Consider the following 14,527-nt stretch of genomic DNA (forward strand, 5'->3'; position numbering starts at 1 on the left):
AAGTTTGAACTTCCCAAGTCCACTTATACATGAATTTTTTCATTAAGTTATACAGAGTATGCATGCCTCCCCTGCCACCTCCTCTACCTACTCCTCCTCTGCCACCCTTGAGACAGCACGACGAATCTCTCCTCTTCCTCCTCAGCCTACTCAATGTAAAGGCAACAAGGATGATTATAATGCTCCACTTCCACTTAATGCAGAGTAATTTTCTCTTCCTTAATGATTCTCTTCGTAACATTTTCTTTTCTATAGCTTACTTTACTGTAAGAATATGGTATATATAATACATATAACGTACACAATATATGTTAATTAACTTTATGTTATCCATCAGGCTTCCAGCCAACAGTAGGCTATTAGTTAAGTCTGGGGGGAGTTAAAACTTATGCATGAATTTTCGACTACATGAGGGGTCAGTGCCCCAAGTCCCCAAATTGTTCAAGGGTCAACTCTGTGTGTGTGTGTGTGTGTTTATATACTCATGCATTGCATTATGATGGGGATATGCTCTGAGAAATGTATAATTGGGCAATTTTGTCATTGTGCAAACATCAGAGTGTACCTGCACAAACCTAGATGGTATATATGTATATATTTTTTCCACATAGAAAACTAAAGGTCCCAGTACCACTGCTGAATATCAATAATTTCTCTTAATTGAGCTGCAATGTCAATATCAAGTGCCATATATTGGGTTTCCCTTTTTTTTTTTTTTTTTTTTTGGTACAGAAGGGGTCTTGCTACGTTGCCCAGGCTGGTCTTGAACTCCTGGCCTCAAGTGATCCTCCCGTCTCAGCCTCCCAGAGTCCTGGAATTACAGGCATAAGCCACTACATACAGCCCATTAGAGTGTTCCAGGCTACAGATGCAAGGCTTGAGGACCCCATTAGTCCTGCAGTCCTTGTTCTGAGATCAGTGAAAAAACACCGAAGACTTGGAAGCTGGACAATGACAGAAGGTTTTTTTGTTTGTTTTTTGTTTTTTTGTTTAGAGACAGGGTCTCACAATGTTGCCCAGGCTGGTCTTGAATAATCCTCCCACCTCTGCCTGCCAAGTAACTGGGATTATAGGAATGAGCCATCATGCCTGGCTCAAATATACTCCATTATAATCATATGGGACCCTGTCCTATATGGGGTCTGTCACTAACTGAATCATCATTATGCAGCACATGACTGCTATGTGTATATATGTATTTATTTATAAGAAATAAATATTACATACCAGAATTATACAGTTTTGTCCTCTATCTCTTTGGAATGCTAAAGGACAGACACTTGTCTTTTTAAATACCCCCATTGTACCAAATATGTACACAGCCACAGGAAATGAAGATGAGTAAATAAATTTATAATTTCCATTATAAAATGTCTAACTTATTTTCATCAGGTCATAAGCATTAGGAGGTAAGGCCATGTTTACACTGTCTGCCCTATATCATCAAGGACCAGCATGCCACATAGTCTTACAGCTACTTTAAAAGGCATTCTTTGAACACACTTTTTTTGAATGTATACCCAGCTTCATGCTTGGCACTGAATTTGCAAAGGTGATCAAGATAATAATCTCTTAAAAGCATAAAAATCTTTTAAAATTAAAATGATATAATAGCCTCTGCTTCCCAGAAACATAGTCTACTAAGAAGGCGGGGTGGAGGAAGTAAATGAGCAGATAACAGAGAAATACACTGCTATTTCAGAGAGACAAATAATTTGGGTCATACCACAAATAGGGTCATACCACAAATCAGACAAATAAGCTACAATATTACCAACTTCACTTAACAGATACAAATTAGTAAGGTTAATGTCCACTCATTAAACATTTCTATCTGTCAAGTCAAGCTACCCATACAAACACTTTGTATCCAGAAGATGTTGATCATAGTAGCTATAAAACAGGTTTAGTCAGAAAAGCTATTAGGATCAAAAATTGGCAGTCACACATCTTGGCTTGGGTATTCCTAACACATAAAGGACAAAGATCACATCAAAAACATAAACCGTGAGCAACCTACCAGTGCAACACCATTAATATTGCCATAGTGATAAAACCGTTTTTGTTTTAATGTTTTAAATTAATTTTAAAATCCCTTTTTGCCAGCCAGGCATGGTGGTTCATGCCTGTAATCCCAGCACTTTGGGAGGCCGAGGCAGGTGGATCACTTGGTGCCAGGAGTTCAAGACCAACCTGGCCAACACGATGAAACCCCATCTCTACTAAAAAATAGAAAAAATTAGCTAGGCATGGTGACACACGCCTGCAGTTTCAGCTACTCGAGAAGCTGGGGCACAAGAATCGCTCTGCCGGGAGGCAGAGGTTGCACTGAGCCGAGATCGCACCACTACACTCCTGCCTGGGTGACAGAACGAGACTCCGCCATGTAATATTTCATATAGTAGGCCTAAATGTCATTCTGGAATGTACTGTATATCTGCCTCCCTCAAAATAATAATATCTCTGAATAATTCTGAGTTATCTCCATACAAAAAAAAGTCACTGTTTCTACCACTATTTATAAATATTTTGGTAGACACCAAAAAATAATAATGAAAAGGGAAAAGTATTCATCTAAAATTATCACAATCTTTAGATTTAGGAACAGGATTTTACTTTAAATCATTCCAAACATCCTTAAAACAGAAGTCACCATCATTCACCACAAATGGAATCATCTCAAACACCAAGACAGTAAACATGTTTATACTTACATTTACAAATTTACATAAATGCATATATTTGTATATAAAATGACTCATTTATATAAATACATATACACAGACACTGACATACAAACTAGCATTCATATCTTCAAATGTCCAACATTCACATTTGTGTTTACTGAAACTACAAAATTCATTTCATTTAATGTCAAATAACGTGATACTACCTGCTAAATATTAGGGCCTCCCTACTCAAACATTTCCCGTGAGATCTGTGTTATGAATCACCCAATTCAATTGATAATCCTTGACACAAGTAATGTTAACAACCATTATATATATTAAATTTATATATTTTATATATTAAATTTATATATTATATATTAAATTTATATATAATATATATTAAATATATATTATATATTAAATTTATATATTATATATAAATTTATACATTGTATATATTATATTTATATATAATATATATGTAATTTTTTTTTTTGAGACAGAATCTTGCTCTGTCACCCAGGCTGAAGTGCAGTGACGCAATCTCAGCTCACCTCAACCTCCGCCTCCCAGGTTCAAGACATTCTCCTGCCTCAGCCTCCCGAGTAGCTAGGATTACAGGCACTTGCCACCAACCCCGGTTAATTTTTGTATTTTCAGTAGAGACGGCGTTTCACCATGTTGGCCAGGCTGGTCTTAGCTCCTGACCTCGTGATCCACCCGCCTCAGCCTCCCAAAAGTGCTGGGATTACAGGTGTGAACCACCACATCCAGCTTTTAAAGCAGTATTATATAGCACCATATTTTATATATATATATATATAATTTTAAAAATCACAGTTAAAGGAAATTACTAGATAATGATCTAATTAAAATAAAACATGCAAATAAGTAAATATTATTTATATTTGCCTTCTGCAAAAATTGACTCATTTAATGTAGTTTATAGAATATCCTAAAGAAATTTCTGTTTCGAAGAAAAAAATTAAAAATGAATGCAAAGCTACATAGCTTCTAAAGGGTATACTTTTTTAGATACTAGTTTTACTGATAGAGACTATGTATACTTTTAAATATTTATTCCATTTGATAATAATGAAAAACAAAATATATAAATGCTGTAGATAGAGCACTAGATTTAGAGTAATCTCATTTGTAAATTGGTTTATGCCAGAAATACTCCCCAGAATGTTGCTCAAATGAAGTATCAAGCATCAGCTCCATCATTAGCCAGCTGTGTAACCAGGGACAAGTAATTCACCTCAGTTTGAACATCTTTAAAATGCTGATGCATCCTCATCTTCAAGGTTCCTTCTGGCTTTAACATTATGAAAAGACCAAACTGCGATGATATATTATTACAAGAATCTTATAATTCAAAAAGCAAGGATAAACTTTTCTAAGTTAGCATACTATTACAGAGTGATGACTGTTAATCTGTAACAAGTTTGTTATGGCATTCAGTAATAAGACCATTAACAGAAACATGACATGACATCTCTAAGGCTGCCATTACGGCACTTTTCTGTTTTTTTGACATGGAGTTTCATTCTTGTTGCCCAGGCTGGAGTGCAATGGCGCAATCTCAGCTTACCGCAACCTCTGCCTCCTGGTTCAAGCGATTCTCCTGCCTCAGCCTCCCTAAGTAGCTGGGACTACAGCACATTTTTATGCAGAACTCAAACTAATCTAAAAAACAAACCAGTTAATTTTCAATATTATCATTCCGATTGAGAAAGGGAGAAACTGAGTCCCAGAACCACAAGAGTGATTTGGCCCCATGTCAGCCAGACAGAATCCAACATGACAAGACAGAAGTTTCTGGCTCCAACCTCTGCCTTTTAAGAGTAAATGTAATTCAGACTCCCTAATTACTCTAAGGCAGAGTTATTAACAAAGCACAGGAATCAAGTTGAAAACTTTAGGGTCAAATGTATGTCTTGCTTAAAAATTGGGAATGGCCATTAAATTTAGTTTTGAGTATCATTCAAAGCTATATTCCACTTCAAAATTCATACCTCCCTTAAAAAACTCTAGACAAATTTTTCATCATCAAAATGAGATTCAATCTCCACTGTGACTATGTCAAAATGAGAGACAAATACAAGGACAGATTCTGTAATTCTGTATATTTATCTCTAGGTTCAGTAATACATTGTTCAAAAAATGTGTAATTCTGACTCATTTCAAAATAACATATTTCCCTAAAGTAAAATGGCCAAAATTTATATGTAAAATTCTACTGATACTTTTAAAATGACAAATGTAATATTCATATTCATTTCACATCCACCTCTTCAGCAAGCTACACTCGCTCACCCTAGGGAAATATCCTAATTTTTTCTACAAGTACACAAAAATATACAAACATATGCATTTTTATAATTTTTTTTAGCTAAATGATATGAAATACATGACCATATATTTATATGTACCTACATATCTACAACTTTCTTTGCTCACTTCAAAAATATCACGTACATTTTCCCAAGTGTACAGTGATCCAATTATTTTAATATAGCTGCATGACATCCCATAGTTTGAATGTACCATATGTAATCCAAAAATGTTTCACTGATATTTTTAACAAATAAAAATACGTCTTTAACAATTAACTTATATTCACAACATATAGGTTGTTAACAGTAGACATTCTTGTACTCTATGTATTGGTATTCTCTATAAGATGGTTTCCCAGAAGTGGGATAGAATCACTGAGAGAAAAAGCACATTTTTCATTCACCTTCTTATCATGAGTATATAAAAATGTCAACTAGCTGATATTCTTAGAAGCACTGGCTATTGGAAGTCGTCTTAAGTGTATCAATTTGATGGGATAAAAATGACATCTTATTGTTTTCATTTGTATTATCATGACCACTCATAATGTTGAACATATTTCTACATCTTCACCAGTCAGACTTGCAATTTGTCTGATGTTCATGTCCTTTCAAAACTGTTTTTTGTTCCATTAATGTGCTGACGCCCTGTACATATTAATTAACCTTCTTTTCACCATATTCGTTGCAAATATTTTCTGCTAGTATTTTGCCTTTGTTTATGGTGTCTTTTATAAATGAGAATGTTTTACTTATGCAACCAAATCTGTTATTATGCATTATCAATCAAAGTTTCTTAACGTGTGTACAAAGACCTCTTTCATCAGGATATTTCACTAATAGTCTCTTATGTTTTCTCCTAATACTTTTTATTTAAATTGTTTTTTGATTCTATTTGTTCTATTACTATACTTGGAATTTCCTTATAGTACTATATTTGGTGAGAGCCACACCATAATATTTACTGAATAATCCACGCTTTTCCTATTTAATGGAAATGTCATTTCTTCATTTCAGTAAGGTTTACTATGTACTGGAACCTGTTTCTGGGTTTTGCCTAATGATGCCCATTTCTGTGCCAATACAGACCTACAGTTGGTAGATTTTACTTCCTGGTACAAGGACAATATTCCCTGTAGTTTCATTTCTAGTTTATTTCTACAGATGAAAAAGGTTTTATATATTTTTTAAATAAATGCAATAAAAATCTGAATGTTATGTAAAGTGTTCAAAATTGCTCATCTAGATAAGACTTTGAACAATTTCCTAAATTCTTCATGTTAAGATTTTAAACAGAATTACATTCAAAAATGAATAAAAATGTATACATTTACATATCTAATAGGTTTTAACGTAAAAACTTAAAACTTCTAGGATAGTCTATAGGTTTAAAACTTCTATTCAATTATTTATCAACACAAATAATTAAAGAATGTGAAAGAAAAATTTCTCTTGACCTGACATTTCTTAAAGAAGAAAACAAATTCAAAAATATCTAATAAATGTTCCTTATTTTTATGTGCTACAATTTATATGAGACTAACTAAACAGGCCAGTCAGTCTGGCCCAATTTAAGGAAAAACATTGAGGACACTGAAAATTAACTGAAATGTCAACCCACTTTAGAAGAAAGCTATTAGTAAAACAAGGGTACAGTTACAAGCACTTGTGAAAAGCACAATAAATAAACAATGAGACCCTTTCAAAGATACTGGGGAGACATTCAGGCTTCGCAGGGTTAGAACAAGAGACAGCAGAACCAGTTCCCACATGGGCAAGAGTTTGTTTATTTTATTTTGTTTATCTGAAATCAGAGCAAATGATCCCAGTGGTTTGGAATGGCTCAAAATGTTTCTGGGCATCTAGGGAAGAAAAACTGCCTGGTTTTCAGGCGGTGTTTCTTTTTGCTCATGTGAATTTTAAAGTTCACGACTGAAAATTGAAATATTTGAGACCACAACAGGTATTATTCTTTTAGTCACATGTTTAAGAGGAGATCAAAAGAAACACTTTCCACATAACTTTGAAAGTACCGCACAGTGTGACCCCATAAATTATTGTTTATGGAAATGTCTTTACAGAATTGTATTTCACACCTTGGGAAAAACGTGAAATGAACTTAGCAACTTTTAATCATAAAGTTTTCTAGAAAACTGAAAAAATACTTAAGATGTGAATTATTTGTTTCCATGATTTCATTTAAGGCCAGGCCAACTGATGAGAAAGCCTAGAATATATTTCTTTCAGAGTACAAATATGCAGGAAAATGACTATCACCATTTTTTATATAAAGGTAAATGAAACCTATGTTCTTTGAATAGAATGAGAGTTATAATATCAAAACTTTCTATTCAACAGCAATTTCAGAATGAAATCATTTGTCACAATCTTCCTATTTCAAATGAAAAAAGCAGCAGGTTATGGAGTCGGGTGTTTAAAAAGAATCAATGATAATGAAGTTTCAACCTTTCATTAATATCTTCTTTTACATCCAACAGTCAGAAAATGTTTTTAAGGACAAATAGGAAAGTGCCAAAATATAATCTACTCATTGAACCAGTTAATTTCAAAGCTTACACAGTGCTTTGAGAGGATAAGACTTGCTGGAAAGGTACAGTGATGTAGGAGATTTTTTTTTTTTTTCTAATCAGACATCCACAGGAGGAAAACGTTTTAACTCTGCCTCCTAAAATGGAGAATGTACTTTACCTTTATTAGGTGATGAGGCAGTCCACCACAAATACAAGAGCTAAAAATTCCTTAGCGCAAGAAAATTAGCTCTTTGTCATGTCCATGGAACATCTATTGTTTGGCTAGCTTACTCTGGAAGGGTTTTCTAAGTTGGTTGGCTGTCATTAATCTAAGCGCATATGGGGGCAGCTAATTAAAGAGGGCACTTTTCTGTTTGAGCAACACTGCCTTAGGTGAGGCTTGAATTAGTAGCCAACTTTCACCCTACACCCCTACTCACTCCTGGATCAACACTCTGTCTGGAACACCTACCACTCCACTTTTGGAATGTGGCCTGCCTCCTCCACCTGACCACCAAGACTCCCCCTCCGGAAAGCCACAAATTATAGTGTTCAATTGCAGCCAAGAGAAGAAAGCACTTGGAGGTAAAGCCAAAGTGAGAGTGAAAGAAAAATTTCCACTAAGAAACCACCAGTAATAATAGATATATGAGCTACAGAAAAAGTAAACGAATATGGGCTGTACACCCACCACCTTCACTTCTCGGAAGAATAAGAGAAGAGAGAGAACACAAAAAGACTCGTATTCTGACTTGGGGGAAACAAAATTCAGCAGAAGCAAACCAAAAAATAAACAAGCCGAGCTACAGATTTCATTCTCTTTGCTCTGACTTACTGTAATTCTGAAAGTTGATATGTCGAGCATTACAGACTTACTGACAAAAAAATCAAATGCAACTCCCTTATTTCATATAGACTCCTTGTTTTGTGAAGGTATACTCTGATTGTTTTTTGTCTGTTTGTTTAGTTGTGGTAGCTCCTTTAGTTAAGAAGTGAGAATTACAGCACAGAATAGGCAAGACAAAAACAGTGAGTCCACGGGAGGATGAGGATGAGTGCTCTTTTCCTTCCTGGTAAACATCTGCTTCAGTAGTATTTATTGAAGGATTATATCTGAGGGAATGCACACTATGTCTCCTCTCAAGAACCAATGCTACTGGTGGTATTGTAGGTGTTACAGTTCTATCAAAACACCAAGTATTTTTTTCCTAGCAAAAACATTAAACTTCAATCATGCTGAACAAAGACTCTAAAATGGGATTAATCACTGCACTAATTTCACTTTGAACCAAAAAAAAAAAAAATAGATTCTGTTGGTACAATGTATTTATACAAATGACCCCACCTTATGTGGAAAACCTGAATGTCTGAGGGTAAGATATGTTTGCCCTAGCTCCACTTGTGATTACAGATTAAGTTTTCCTGGTCTGCAGGAACTGAAACACAGAATGTGTTGAAATGAGAATAGCTGCCATATGTCAAGTATTTGGGGGCTTTTACCTTCGAAACAATTCTGAGAAGGTGGTTTGGCAGAGCAAAAACCTAGCAAATCAGATACGTCACCACAGTTGGCTCACCTTATCAGCTGAAAATAAATCTTCATTAGTCAAACTCTAATATATACAGAAAAAGAAGGTAACTCTCTAAAAAAGTTTTGGCTTAACAAATTACTTATCTTGATTATGTGACAAATGGTTGCCATTCTTACTATAAAATGTAGTTACAACTGGTCATAAGTCCAGTGTTAAAAACGCTAAAACGTGGTCAAGTATAAAACAGTTTTTGGTGGAAATTTTCTCGGATGTTTCTAAATCTACCAGATGTACTTGTGGCCAACATTTGGAACACTTGGTGCCTAGTATGTGAAGCCTTCCTCCAGCGCAAATACCATGCTGAATGCTTTAAAACAAACCAGAGTAACCAAAGAGGTTATACTGAAGTATACACTGCTTTTTTAAGGATAAACTTCTCTTTTATAAAAATTCTATTTATACTCCAATTCCATGGTAAGTTAGGTTTCAGTAAAAGACACAATCTTCCACTTCACGATTTGAATCCTTATTGTAAACCTATTGAATCTGTTACCCGAAATAATTAGTGATAAAGAAAGCATAATGGTTACTAAGCAGTCAAGGGAGAATTTCCTAATTACATATTACACATTTTTTAGCCTTTTCATCTATTGGGTGTGCCTCCAAACAATTTAACAATACACTTTATAATGACTCATGTCCACATATGACAAGGAATCCTGTATGTGCTCTTATAGATTCATACAACAAATGTCCGGCCTGAAATGTAAAATTAAAAGTTATTTATCAAGATTTTAACGTATTTTTCACATACAAAAATCTTCATGTTATACAATGGAATTTTAAAAAATTATTTTCTTCAAAGATGAATAGACCTGAACCAAAGTAATCCTAAATTTTAAAACTGGAAAGGAGAAACTTCTCTATGAAAGATATTGGTATTATTATCATTCCATACTATATACAATATACTTGGTTACACTTTTATCACAATACCTAGCATATAGAATGTTCACAAAATCCCCTTACATGTAATATTTCAGATTTTTTTTTAACATACAAGGTCTCTGTCACCCAGGCTACAGTGCAGTGGCATGATCATAGCTCACTACAGCCTCCAACTCCTGGGCTCAAGTGATCTTGCAGCTTCAGCCTCCCAAGTAGCTGGGATTACAGGCACCCACCACCAAACCCAGCTAACTTTTTAATTTTTTGCAGAGACAGGGTCTTGCTATGTTTCTAACTCCTGGCCTCAAGAGGTCCTCTCACTCTCAAAGCACTGGGAGTACAGGTGTGAACCACCACACCTGGCCCATAATTCTTTTAGCCAAAATTAATTTATTTTGTAGTCACAAAAAATTTCATAATTCAAGTAAAATATACTTTCTGCAATGTGAAATTTTATATACATAAGATTAAACATTTTTCCATTAGCAAGAGGAAGATACTTCCCAGAAAAAGGAATCCAGAGTTTTCTACAAAGACTTCCTGGTCGGGCATTGTGGCGAATGGGCAACACAGGGAAACTCCGTCTCTACAAAAAAATACAAAACTTAGCCTGGCATGGTGGTGTGCATCTGTGGTCTTAGCTACTTGGGAGGCTGAGGCAGAAGAATCACTTAAGCCTGGGCTATTGAGGCTACAGTGAGCCATGATTGCACCACTGCACTCCAACCAGGGTGAAGGAGCAGACCCTGTCTCAAAAACAATAATAATAATAATAATAATAATAACAAACCTTCCCAACCCCAGCCCCACCTTCCTCTGTCATCCCTTTTCTGTACTTTGATAGCAAGGCTTTTGTTATCTATGGAATAGAAAGGAAATAAAATGATACTACACATCAGGTATTATCTTGGTACTTCCTGTTGCTTCCAGTTATAAGGGGTTTTATTCCTGGGGATATTATAAAATGACAAAGCTTTCTACTTGATAATAATCCATAAATAAGAGACTATAAGAAACATAATCCTTTAGAAGAGGGGGAAGCCAGGCTTCTGAAGCAGTTATGTTGTGATGCAGGTTTCATATAAACACTTGAAACTCAAAAGCAAAGCGGGCGGGGGGTGGTAGAGGGTGGGGAGGTGGCACTGCACAGTTCCATAAACTCATCTTGTTCTAGGACTCAGGGAAAACATTCTTAAACATGGTCAATTGGAACACTATAAAGAAAGATGTGCTGTTCTGCCTGAAAATAAAGCAACTAAACAGAAAAATATATATTTGCCATGTAGGGCCCTGTGAAAATTCCAATTATACTTTTTTTAAAAAAGATTTCCACATGTTGTGTTGGTTGATTCTTGTTGCAGTCTCCCTAAGAATGGTTAAGCAGTCAGAATTAACCAAGAGAGACCCTGTTCTCTAACGTGTGATACAATGGAATGTTTCTATAGGATATTCTTATACAACTTAATAACAAAAAATACTGTAGAAAAACAGTGTGCTACACATTCCCCTATTTTAAAAAGAAAGTATGTATTTATCAATGACACGTTATGATTGAATCAACATTTTAATTCTGTATTCCGTGTCCTAAAAAGCTTGAGACAGTATTTCAAATGAAAAGATCAGTGTGTAAATGAAGAGAAAACTCAATCAATTATCATGGTACCTAAAATCTACTTTGGTTTAACTAAAATATGCCAGTTGTACTCTCTTCAGCTGTAGTACTACTGATTGTTGTGTTTGTTAGTAAAAAGAAAAACTTCCCATAATTAACTTCCTGTTTTTCTACCTTTCACTGCCAAGGTTTTTAAAATGAATTTCTCATAATTAACACAATGCTATAAAACTAAGGCTTAAATCAAAATACCATGAAATCTCAGTAACCAATAATAATGATGGTTACGTTCTATCTTAATATTGATCAACTTGACTCACAGAAATTATTAATGTAATCACACAAGACCTCAAGGGTTTTCAAAAAGAGTGATACTTGTATCCTGCAAAGAAAATAGTAAATTATATAAACTCCATTTTAAAAGAAAAAAGGCCTATAATCTCATCACTTTGGGAAGCCCAAGTGGAAGGATCACTTGAGGCCAGGAGTTCAAGACCAGTCTGGGAAACATAGTGAGACCTCATCTCTACAAAAATAAAAAATCTCCCAGGAGTGGTGTCACCCATAGTTCTAGCTACTCAAGAGGCTGAGATGGGAGGATCACTTCAGCCCAGGAGTTAGTGGCTATGATGAGCCATGATCACGCCACTGCACTCCAGCCTAAATGACAGAGAGAAACACTTTCTGAAGAAATAACAACAGAATTAAGAAAAATTAAAAATTTGTTTAATTTTGAAAAGTGAAACTACTGAAATCCAAAAAAGTACTCGAGAATAAAATACACAACAAAATTCAATACAATGAAAGCACAAACATTTTTGAGCAAAGGATCTTATTCAAATTAAATAAAAACTATAAATATACTTGGCAATTCACCTAAATGAATGTACTTAAAATGAAAGCAGCAGACAACTTCAAAGTCATCATCCTAAAGAGTACAAAATGTAATTAATATTGAATGGAATGGTGAAAAATATTAACACATTTTTGAAGAAAAAAATAAATAAGCTTTATGGAAGGAGACTAACTTAAAAATCAAAAATTAGACAATTCTAACTTATGTTAATAATTCACAGAAAAGAAATAGATAAACCTTCACTTCAGGATTTCTTATTAGCTTGCAAATCCAAGTATAACTTAAACTCCAAGAGATCAATTTATGTTTTTTAAAAGTTATGTAAACACAATGCCACTTATTTAATTTTCCTCTTCTCTTATACTCCTATTATTTTTCTCTTCTCTGTTTTAGGAGGAAGAGAATTAAAATTTGTTTGGTGCCTAGTATGTGACAAGGCACTGTGCTTTATTCTTTACATTATCTCATTTAATCTTTACAACCAGCCCTATCAGCTTGATAGTATTATCCCTATTTGTCTAAGGAGGTATTTAAAAATCATGAAAACTGAGTAAGTTACCTGAAGTCTGTAGCTATTTGTTAGGTGTTCTGGCCTCTAAGCCATGCTCCCTCTCTATATTGTAAGGCAATACTAAATATTAAGATACCATCTCTTGGCCAGGCACAGTGGCTCACGCTTGTGATTCCAACACTTTGAGAGGCCAGGGTGGGCAGATACCTTGAGGTCAGGAGTTCAAGACCAGCCTGGCCAACATGGCGAAAACCTGTCTCTAGCAAAAGTAAAATAATTAGCCAGGCATGGTGGCATGTGTCTGTAATCTCAGCTACTCGGGAGGCTGAGGCAGGAGAATAGCTTGAACCCAGGAGGTGGAAGCTGCAGTGAGCTGAGATGGTGCCACTGCACTTCAGCCTGTGGGATAGAAGGAGACTCCATCTCAAAAAAATGATACCATCGCTCAGTATGATGCTGCAATTTTTCTGTTGGTAAAGCTAAGGTTCTGAACATACAACCTTGTCCAAGCCATCCAATTTATTATCTCTTTTTTATCTCTTTCCACTCAAGGTAGTTATGAAGACACGCATACAATCAACTTGTAAGTTATCCAGGCTGAACTCTCTAATATCTACTACTTTGTATCACTATGTATCATTTAAAAACTAAAATAATGATAATAGTTGACATTTAATGAAAGCCTACTCTTTGCCAAGCACTTTTCTATGTGGCTTACACAGACATTTCATTTAATTATAAGCAGTTGAAAAAGACAATCAGGAGTTAATAAATATAAAAAGATTAGATATACTTTTGATTAAACTGAATAATAAAGGAAATATACATCTATATATGTATTATATAATGCATACATTGCAATTATATAAAATGGATCATTAAAATATATTCAATTTCATTTTCATTGTAAGTACAGATGCTCCTCTACTTACAATGACATTACATCGCAATAAAACCATCATAAAGTCAAAAGACTGTTAAGTTGAAAACTGCATATAACTTATAACAAATTACGTGAAATAAGACATATATAGAAAGCTGGAACTTATTAAACATTATTTTTTACTAAATAATAAAAGAATTCACCTGGGAGAAGAGTTTTTACCTAAGAATAAAAAGCAAATAAATAGAAATAAATAAAATATCTAGAATCATCTTTTTACATTCTTATAGAACATTCACAAATTATCTTTATTGTCAGACTGGCTGAATGGCCATTCATTTTTCAAATGTTCAGACTTATGTGAAAAATTAGAAAATTAAACAAAATAGTTCCTCTTTTAGTAAAATCTGGTCTGAAAAAATTAAGCTGTATAACAATTTACTGAAGAAACTTCAAATAATCTTTGTTAATTTTTTAAAAGAAAATGTATAGATTAATACAATAAGTGACAAACAGCAAGCAAATAAAATGTATAAAAGACAGTCAAAACACAAAAGTAAGCATAAGTGCTTTCTCCTAAGCACTGCACCAGATACATCATCGGAGACATTAAAAAGTGGTTGCAGACAAAACCAGCATCTTT

The 14,527-nt window shown here is 34.5% G+C and overlaps 1 protein-coding gene across 1 annotated transcript in view; it reads right to left on the reverse strand.

Annotated features, from left to right (window-relative positions):
* PPP3CA (protein phosphatase 3 catalytic subunit alpha) overlaps positions 1-14,527 on the reverse strand; it is a 331,868-nt gene that overhangs the window by 282,181 nt on the left and 35,160 nt on the right.

The sequence above is a fragment of the Pongo abelii genome, chromosome 3 (genome assembly GCF_028885655.2).
Source record: "Pongo abelii isolate AG06213 chromosome 3, NHGRI_mPonAbe1-v2.0_pri, whole genome shotgun sequence".
Lineage (NCBI taxonomy): Eukaryota > Metazoa > Chordata > Mammalia > Primates > Hominidae > Pongo > Pongo abelii.